This window comes from Crocuta crocuta, unplaced genomic scaffold (assembly GCF_008692635.1).
Source record: "Crocuta crocuta isolate KB4526 unplaced genomic scaffold, BGI_CrCroc_1.0 scaffold296, whole genome shotgun sequence".
Taxonomy (NCBI): domain Eukaryota; kingdom Metazoa; phylum Chordata; class Mammalia; order Carnivora; family Hyaenidae; genus Crocuta; species Crocuta crocuta.
The window spans coordinates 830,355-840,996 of record NW_027530504.1 but is presented as its reverse complement, the minus strand read 5'-3'; positions in this window follow the sequence as shown (position 1 = coordinate 840,996).

Here is a 10,642-nt window from a genome sequence, read left to right as displayed (position 1 = left end):
CACTGGGGCGCTGAGGGAGAGCTGCTCAGGTGGTGGGTGGCAGACAGGTAGAGGAGACAGTGAGTGCCCAGGGCGAGGCAGGGGGGCGTGAAGCGGGGAGACGCCGCTCTTCTTCTCCAGAAGGAACAGGACAATCTCAGCTTGGGTCCTGACACACACGTGGCTCAGACCTGCCTTCCCTCCCCGGACGTCCAGCAAGGCTTCCTGTTCAATCGTCCTGGGCGCCCACGGGGTCCCCTGGATCCTTTCCCCTCACCCTCCAGCCAGGTTACACCCTTCCTGGTGGCGCTCCATGCGGTCTCTGGAAGCTCAGACCTTACTGCCTGAGCAGAGGTATCGTTTGTGGGACCCCCTCCCCGAGTTCCAAAGTGCAGCAGCCTGTCAGGGCAGCCACTCTCCTCTCCGCACCCAGAGTGCCCTAGGCCTCAGCCCACGCCCGCATGGAGCAACTCTGGGCAGAGCTCTGATCCCACTTCCAATGACTTGTCCTAAGCTTCCAGGAGGATTCAACCCCACTGCCTACATACACACCCCTGGACGTCTGCAGCTTCTGGGATGTGGGGCTTCCTGGGGCTTTCTGGAAAGATTATAGAACAAAGAAGCCTGAAGTGTCTTCTAGAAGCAAGACCTACATGCATATGTACACGTTCATACCACAACCATCCACCCACCTACCCACCCACTTACCCATCCATCCATCCCGTCTACTCATCCAACCACCCATCTACCCACCCACCCATGTGCCCTTCTACCCACCCACCTATCCGTCCATCCAGCCATCCATCCACCCACCCACCCATCCATCCATCCATCCATCCACTCACCCACCTAACCATCCATCCATCCACCCATCCATCCATCCATCCATCCATCCATCCACTCACCCACCTATCCATCCATCCACCCATCCATCCATCCATCCATCCATTCACTCATCTATCCATCCATCCACCCACCCACCTATCCTTCAGCCAGCCCGTCATCTATCCATCCAACCACTTATCCCGTATGTTTCTTGAGCACCTACGCACACGTGCGCTGTGGGCCAGCCACTCTTCTGGGTGCTGCAGGCATGTGTGCCAGTGAGCACACCAGCCGGGGCCTTGCCCTCACGGAGTTGACAGCTAGTGGGAGGGACACAATGTACACAGTATCATGTCGGGGGGTGACAGACGCCATGAAGAAAAACAAAACAGAAGGAGGGCTTCGAGTGCCAAGGCTTCTCGTTCAGACAGGGTAGGCAGATAGCCGCCCCCACCTCCTCATGCACGTCAGGGACCCATGCCCCACGCGTGTCCGCACAAATGTCTGCATGTGCACACAGCCCTGCGGTGCGTCGGGGTATGGTGTCTCCAAAGGGGTCGCTGCCCACCCACACTGGGGAGGCCTGGCCCACATCTCTGGCCAGAACTGTTTCCTTCTTCCTCGCCCTGACCTTCCCCTGCCTCTCTCCAGACCTGCCCGCCAGGATCCCAGCACACATCCGGGTTTCACTGGGTCAGCTCGAGAAGGGCCTAGGTGACGTCTGTGCAATTTGCAATTTGGAGCCACGAATCTTTCCTGCGCTGGTGTGGGTGTGAGCTGGAAACAGCGCAGAATCCGGCTGTGTCACCCGCGTCCCTCGCCCGCAGAGGGCCCTCCCGATCCCAGGCTGTGGGAAAGGAGCAGAGCCACACAAACACGTGAACGCAGCCGCCACAAGCATTGGAGAGGTGACACCTGCCTGAGGACATCTGGGAAGGCTGCTCGGAGGAGGTGACGTGGGGGCGGGGCTCAGAGAGCCAGTTCCAGCAGAGTCTGTCGAGAGAGGTGACATTGGCCGTTGGTTGCAGCCTCGCACATGTGAAGGTCCTTGGATTTAGACGTTGGATGTCCTTTCCAAAGGATATAAATTGCTCGGTTGTGGAAAAAAAAAAGTATTTCCGGGTAGGCAGGAGATGTGCATCATGGGCTATGAGTCTGCTGCACTTTCAGACTACTGAGTGAATGTCTTTCTAAATCAGTGCCCCCCACAGCGTCAGCCTTCCCTCCCCAGGGGACAATGACGGGAGACATTTTTAATTGTCACGACAAAGGGGTAGGGTTGCCATTGGCATCTCGTGGGGCGAGGTCAGCGATGCCACCAAGCATCCTACGTTGTACAGGACATAACCTTCCACCACAAATAATGACGCAGCCCCCGGGGTCCGTGGTATCGAGGTGGCGGACTCCGGTCTGAACCCCGGAGCCGTCATTTGAAAAGTACAGTTACATCACGTTTGTATGTTTACTGTGTCTACGCCATTCGTTTCTTTAATGTGAACGTTCAAACCATACAGATNAAAATCAAGAGCTTGGATCAGGTCCCGAGCTGGGGAGCCCTTGGGAGGATTTGAAGCACAGGGAGAATGTGACCGACGGCATGTTCTGGAATGATCTCTCTACAACAAGGGTATTCCTCTTCACACCCGACAAACTGGTAAACATGTAAAAGTCTGACGTTACCAAATGCTGGCAAGGATGCGGAGCCACCGGAATTCCCTACCCTGCTGGTGGGGACAAGTGGATTGGAAAGTTCTTTAGCCCCATCTTGTAGACGGGAGGGTGTAAACCCCTTGACTCAGCAATTCCACTTCCAGGTTTATGTGCCCAGAGAAACCCCCGTGCCCGGCGGAGGGATGAACAGCTAGTCTGTGTCCTCTTTATACTAGAAAACGGGACGATTGGCAAACGCGTTGTGTTATATTTATACGATGGCGGAGTATATGCTTCATATGTTCGTGTGAAAGAACATCATAAACGGCAAAGGCACGTGGACGCCATTCCCGGGATTGCGGGACATTATACAAAACTCCCTGGCGTCGGCCGCTCCCCCGCGGAGACTCTGTGCGTTGCTGGCTTGGCGGCAGCAGCTGCGGGGCGGGGAGGTTGGTAGCGGGCGGACCCGTCCCCGGTCGAGCCTCGGCTGAGAACCCAGGCCAGGCCAACGCCCGGAGGGCAGCCGTGTGGGACCCCACGAAGCCACGCCTGGGCTTCGGCACCACGTGCGTGGTTTTAGGCTGCGCGGTTTGCGGTGACTTGCTGTGCAGCATCGGAAGCCAGTACGGTGGCATCGGTGGTGACGCGGGTTTGGGTAAAAACGCCCCCATCCCAGCACCCCCTCCAAGCCCGGGAAGCCTGCATCACAGCCCCTCGCCCCAGATCAGCACAGCCAAGCCCGGGCGGGAGGGGCGGGCGAAGGAGGGGCCGGCGTTTTCCCAGAGTCCCCGAGCGAGCCCTGCGTGCGGGCTGGGGAGGCCAGATGGGGTGGCGGAAGGCAGCAGCTAGCAAGTCCCCTCTTCAAGAAGGAAGCCCCCCAACTCTAGCCCGCATGCCAGAGGGAGCCGTCCGGGTCTCCCCCAGCCCCAGGGAATGAGACCCGCGTCCCTGCCTGGCCCTCAGTTTCCCCAGCTTTCCCGGAGGGATGATCCGAGGGGACCTGACTGGCTGGGGGCAGGGTGGGCGGAAACACGGGAAGCGCCCACTAAGTAGCCAGTCGGTCCCACTGGCATGACTGAGGGACTCTGGCAGCCTTAGGGGGGGTGTGGGAAGGGAGGGCAGGAAGGGCCGGCAGCTTGGCCACGTCTGGGGGGTGGGGCGCTGTCTGAAGCCCCAGGGGCTGAAATTGCATTAGAAGGACATCTCCTTGCTGGGCGGGCTCTCCCAGGACCGAGGACGTCTGCCTTCCCCATAGTATCCGCAAAACAACCCCGCAAGGTGTGCTCAGGTTTACCTGGTGAGGAGTCAGGGTTCAGAGAAGCTAATCCACTTCCTTAGGGCTGCACAGCAAGGGAGAGGCAGGTGAGTCGACACCACACCCAGACCTTGCCCTTGAGCGACTGGGGAGGCTCAAGTACGGTTTTCGGTTTTCGCTAGGCTCTCTGACTGGGGTTTTGAAGGATGAAGGGGAGGCCGTCCCAGGGAGAAAGACCAGTCAGAACCAAGGCAGAGGAAAGAAAACAGGAGTTTGTGATGATTCTTTACTTTTCATGTTACAGAAGGAGCACACAGTCAAGCTTTGGGGCCCCCGGGGGCCCAGTCGGTTAAGCAGCCCACTCTTAATTGCGCCTCAGGTCACGATCCCAAGGTAGCCGGATCAAGCCCCACGTCTGACCCCACAAGATTCTCTCTCTCCTTCTGCCCTCCTCTCTCTCAAAATTAAAAAAAATAACAGCACAGGTTTACAAAGTGAAAAATCACCCTCTCCCCCATTCCCAGGCTGTCACTCATCCCCACACTGACATCACTATTCGTTAATCTTCCCCGATTGTTTTCTATGTCTAACAAGTATTTTTGAAGTTTTTCTAGCATTTATTCCTGTTTGAGAGACAGAGCGCAAGTGGGGGAGGGGCAGGGAGAGAGGGAGGCACAGGGTCCGAAGCAGCTCCAGGCTCCGAGCTGTCAGCACAGAGCCCGACGCGGGGCTCGAACCCGCGAACCGCGAGATCACGACCTGAGCCAAAAACGGAAGGACCTCTTGGTGTGCTTTTCACCGTTTTTCTCTTCTTAGGGGTGGCGGTTGGTCTTTTTCTTATCTACTGTGCTTTTGGATTCGAGGTTTTTGCATATTTTGCACAATTATCCCCCATTCTGCAGCCATTGTTAAATGTTACTTTTAGCGCTCAAGCTATTAAACCTTATTACAGAATAGCTGGGAAATGGAGAGAAAAAAGGGGGAAGCGCCTAGGACGCCGACGTCACTATTTGTTACCATTTGGTGACAATTCTCTCCCCTTGGAGGCTGTGATTGCTGTTGCCGACGTGTGACGTGTGACATACTCACCCCTGCTCGGGGGCTTGGCCCTAAGGGCATAACCTTCCGGAGGCGTTTGAAAGGCTTTCTGCCTCCCTTGCGGCGAAACACACCTAACACAAAATCTGCCATTTTTAACCATCTTTAAGCCTCCGACTCCGTGGCATTAAGTGCACTCACATTCTTGTGCAGCCGTCACCACCATCCATCTCCAGAACTTTCTCATCTTCCCAAACCGAAACTCTGTCCCCATTAGACACTAACTCCCCATTTCACCCACTGCCAGCCAAGGGCAACCCCTGTTCCACTTCCTGTCTCTATGAATTTGACAACTCTACATACTGAATAGAAGTGAGATCATACTTTNCACGAATGGGGGAGGGGCAGAGAGAGAGAGAGAGAGAGGGAGAGAGAATCCCAAGCAGGCTCCACACTGTCAGCACAGAGCCCGATGCGGGGCTCGAACTCTCCCACCGTGAGATCATGCCCCAAGCCAAGATCAAGACGCTCCGCTGACTGAGCCACACAGGCGCCCCGAGATTAACTCTTGAATTAACCTTGAACCTGTAACAGGGTGCGTGTGCTGAGGGACCACGTGGAGATGGAGGCGGGGCTTTCTGGAGGGAACGACGCGGAAAAGGCCCCGCAGATGGGAGTCCCCTGGGGACCAGACCTTCTGCCTGTTTTTAAGTGACCTCGTAACTTACAGCCGTCGGTAACGCATCCGTACTTTTGCAGAACGTCATACAGCGCAGGCAAGGCGTGCTGCTGGCTGGAGAAGGCCCACGCCGGGGGGCTCAGAGCTGCGTCAGGGGCTCGCTCGGGAGACGCCAGCCAGCGAGCCGTTCCACCTCCACCGGCCCTTCATCTAGTAAACCGTAGGGCCTACTGGGGGCTTACCGGGGCCTGAGCCACTGATCCCCTTATCCATACAGCAGAGCCACAAGATTTGAAAGACTGTGACTGCGGCGCCCGGGGGGCTCAGTCAGTTACGCGGCCGCCTTCCGCTCAGGTCATGACCTCGCGGTCTGTGAGGTCGGGCTCTGCGCTGACGGCTCGGAGCCTGGAGCTGCTTCGGATTCTGTGTCTCCCTCTCTCTCTGCCCCTCCCCCTGCTCACTCTCTCTCTCTCTCTCTCTCAAAAATAAAGTTAAAATTTTTTTTTAGGAGAAAAAGGAAGATTGTGCTCATAGAATCTTGTTTAATGTCGGAATGTGTTTGTTACACGTACACCTCGCTTTATTTATTCTCCCTCATTTTCTGACTTGTGCTGGCCTTGTTAGTTTTTACAGATGAAGTTTGGACTTATTTTATCATTTTGCTTTTGAAAAAAAAAAAAACAAAACAGCCCACACTCGGCGGACTTTTGATCTCCCGTCTGGTGCTGTAAACCGCTCAGGGCAGCGCGCTCACCTCAGGAGAAGCTCTCGGATGTTCCCTGCCTCTCGGGAGGTTTGTCCTTCCCTCCCATCGGGTGGATGGCAGACGTTCCTCCCAAATCTCGGTCCCCCGGGGCGGTGCCACCGACTGTTCCTAGCCATGGTCACCAGGAGGAGGGGGGACTTCGGAGACGGAGCGAGAGGGTCTCTATGAATGAATTACAAAGGGGGCTGCGTTTCTTACAACAGAAAATGGGACTAAGGAGCCAGGCCTGGAAGCGTCTGCAGAAGGAAGGGCCCTGGGCCAGCCAGCCCCACCTGGGCGCAAACAGATGAAACAAAGGCCAACCCACCCCAGGCGCCCTGGCGCCAGGCCCCCGCGGGATCATAAAGGCACCATCTCCCTGCTAGGGCGGCCGCTTGCGACACTTGGCCGGCCTGCCCGCCCTGCCCTGCCCGGGAGCTTTGAGGCCAGAGAATCGAAACTATTTACCGGCACAATGACTCTGGGCAGCAGGAGCCATTGTTAGTTCCGAGTACTTTATGGAAGAGGGAACAGAAAGCACAGGCAGGAGCGCGGGGGGCTGGGGCGGAGGCCCCCATACCTGCCTGCGCCCGGTGGTCACTCCCCGGCACCATCCCGACCACCACCGTCTTCCCCCGCTCTGGCCGCTGGCTCTGCCAGCAACAGCCCCTTCCCTCCATGAGCTTCCCGGCGGCCAGAGGGAGCTGGTTCATCGGGGCGAGATGCGTGTGTTTTGTCCCCACCAGATCGCCGACAGCTCGAAGGGTCAACAAACATGAGGGAGGAGTGAATGAATCCACTGGACGGACACCTGGGAAGGACTCCCCTCGGGCTGGAGGCAACAGTGGCACCTGAGTGACAGACAGTCTCGCTTGGACCTGACGCTGCAGGGGGAGGGGTCCACTCATCTGTTTATTTCTCGCTGGCTGCTTCTGGCCTTGGGTGCCCCCAAAATACTGGCTGGCAGGAGGGTAGTCACGGAGAAACCAGGTGGGGGGTGTGGTCTTTCAGTGGCTCCTCCTCCGGGCTCTGGATTCTGGTCTTCAGGTCCAGCTCTGGGATCTAGATTCTAGGTCCTGGGTTCCTCGTCCTCGGCACCAGACCCCGGCTTCTGAGCCCCGCGCTCCAGGCTGTGGATTTGGGGGTCCATGCTCAGGTCCCTGGGTTCTGGGCTCCATGTTCTGGGATCTGGATTCCCAGGTTCAAGTTCTAAGCCAGCGTTCTTGGATATGAGTTCCGGATTCTGAGCTCCAAGTTCTAAATTCTGGATGTGGGGCGGGGGGCGGGGGGGGCAGGCTCTGTGCTCTGTTTTGGGTCTGGTTCCTGAGTACTGGGGTACATGCTGTGGACTCAAAACTCTGGACTCCGGGTTCTGGCCCTGGCTCTGGATTTGGGGGCCAGGCAATGGGATTGTTTGCCAGGGGCCTAACTATTAAGAAGGTGAGCTCCTCCAAAGGGACGAATTCTTGTTTATTTCCTGTGGTGGCGTGGCGCCCATGCCCGGAACCCTGCCTGGTGAGGAGGAAGTGGTCAGCAGGCACACACACGTGCACACACATGAGTACAGGATCCCACAGACACACAATCCCGTCGAGAGCCAGGGCACCGAAGGGCAGCGCCATCCCTGCGCGCGCCGTGCCTATAGCTGATGGGGGAGGGGAGGCCAGGATGCGGCGAGCTGGGGGGCGCTGAGAGGGCCCCGTGGGTTCAGACGGGCAGGCAAGCGCACAGCCAGCTACACACCGGGCCATTCCCGCCTGTTCTAGGTTTCTATTCTACACGGAAAGGATGTGGAGGCTGGTGGTGTCACTGCAGGCGCCCAGGGCTCCCGAGTCACAGTCCCAGGAATGCTGCTCCTGCTGGATCCTGGCGGCCTGAGGCATCTGGGCCTTCCCAGGAGGCACGCTGGCCTGCACAGGCTGTCGCCGCCCCGGCCCCAGCACGCCAGCACAGCAGTCTGCAGGGCACAAGGAGGCTGGCCATCAGAGAGCCCAATCGTCAAGGACTCAGGGTACCAGAGACGGCGACTGGGGCCTAAAGAGGTCATCCGTCAGGGACGTATGAACAGAGTAACGTCATTAGAGACGGCGGCGTCACGGAAGGTGACATCATTCGAGCACATGATCGGAGGCGGTGGCTGCGCACGGACGTTGCTCAGAGGTCCCGGCGACCAGCACGGCCCTGGGTTGCATATGTCCCTCACCACTGCTCTGGGACATGAGGGCGTGGGCAACGGGGACGTCAGTGACGGAAGCATCTGGTGCTCCTCGACTTGACGCCTGGTTGGACAGGGGACATCAGTGATCACACTCAAGGGCTAGAGACTCCAGAGATCCCGGTGGTGGGTGATCTCCTGGGAACCAGAGGCAGCGATGGTTAGAGAACTTAGTGACCCAGGACACTGGTGATACTGATGCCCAGGGGGCTGGCAGTCAGGATACAAGGGACAGTGGTCCTGGGGTCTTGGAAGACGAGACTCCACAGTCCCTACGCTGGACACTTAGAGACCTGGGTGATTCACACCAAGGAGCCAGAGATGTTGGGCCCCGGAGCCACTGGCGACCGCGCCAACCATCAAGAAAACTTGATATCGAAGAGGATCCCATGATCAGTGACATTGGTCATCGGGCTCATTGCTGGTTAGAGATGTTGGTGACCAGAGACAAGCGACCAAAGTCATTGCTAAGGAGGCACTGGTGATGAAAAGCGTGTGATGGTGATGCTGGAGACACATGTGAGTGCTCAGGTCTATCAACGATTAGAAAAACATGGGCCAGTGACCTCGGCGATGATGCTCCTTGATGAACTAGGACATTGATGACGGACTGCACTGGGGCCCCGCACACTGGAAAGCACATTTTGTGGCTGTCGGTGACCAGACACGTCACTGTCAGAGGTACTGATAAAATACTGGTGGTTGAGCGTTGGTGACCCGTTGTTAGTCATCAGATGTCTAGGGTCACCGGCTCTGGTGATCAGACAGGTCACTGACCAAGAGTATCAGTCATGGTAGCTATCTATCTCCAATGGCCGGCCTTGTTGACTGAGGACGGCAGCAATCAATGACACTGGTGATCAAACACACTGGTGATCAGATCTGTCGATGAACAGGAACGTTGAGGACCAAAGAGCTCAGAAACGAGAGCTGATCGTCTGGGAGGGAGCGGATGGGGACAGGGTGGGGCCAGTCCCTGCCGGCTTCTACGTGAGCCCCAGGAACCTGTGGACAACGAGCAGTGTGTGAAGGCTGGAGAAACATGGCCTCCCCGGGTCTCCCCAGCCTCCACCCAGCCACCAGGGCCCCCAGCGAGATGACAATGAGGGGCAGTGCAGGGGCGGGGGATCGGGGTCTCAGACCCCAGCCAGACGGGAGCCCGCCCCCTATTTCAGGAGCCCATCTCTCCAAATCCCTGGGCCGTAGGAGCAGGTGGGTCCCACGGCTGCCCCCCCCACCAACACACAGGGCCGGCCAGAGGCATTCACAAAAAGCATTTTATTATTCTTAACAGTATTCACTCCAAAGGGACAGGAGGGTAGCATACAACTTTTTTACAGACAATATATAAATGTTGTACATAATTAACAATAACTTAGTTCACTAATCCAAAATAAAACAAGCGAAATAAAACCGAAAAACAGAAAATACTGCGGATTCTCTTTCCTATGCGGACACGAGTACAAANAAGCCGGGCCCGGTTCTGTACAGCTGTACCTCGGGAAGGATCCAGAACAGCCACAGCAAAGCAGAGTGTCTTCAGGGGCCCCAGCAGGGTGGTGGCCTCTCCCCGGACCCACCGCCCAGCTCCTGCCTCCCCACCTGCCAGACCAGCCCCTGGAGGGGAGGGCAGCCACGGCCCCTCCCCAGGCGCCCGCCCCCCACCCCTTTCGAGGGCTGTGGGATCCAAGAACTCTTCCAAAAATAATTGCGAAGCTACAGCCTTGGTTTGTAGGTTTTATTCCTTTCTACAGCAATTACTTCTGCGGCAACGTACAATTGACTGGACCCAAAATGAGTTTAAAAATAAAACAAGTAACTCCTCAGCGAGTTGAGCTTATGCAGTCTTTTGTATATATATATATATTTTTTTTCTTTTGTCTCAGAGTGGGAGGGAAGGCGGCTGCGGGCTTGTAGCAGAAAAAAAGGACGTATGTACAGAGGGTCCACCTGGCGAGAGGAGTCAGGCTGTGGCTCAGGCTCGTTACGGGGACGCGGTCACGCCAGCTTCGGCCTCAGAGCCCGGGGAGCGATCTGGGAGACATTTCCCCTCTCAAGAAAATGTTGTTTCCTTCCTGTGACCCAGCCCCGGCCTGGGAATCTACGCAGCACCGCCCATGATTGTCTCTGCCCTCCAGGGCCCGGCCGCCCAGCCTCCCCGGGCCGCTGGTGGCCCCGCTGTCCCTGCTCAGGCCGCCCCAGCTCCAGCTGTTTCACAGAGGGAAGCCCGAGGGGAAGGTGGGGGCCGGGACC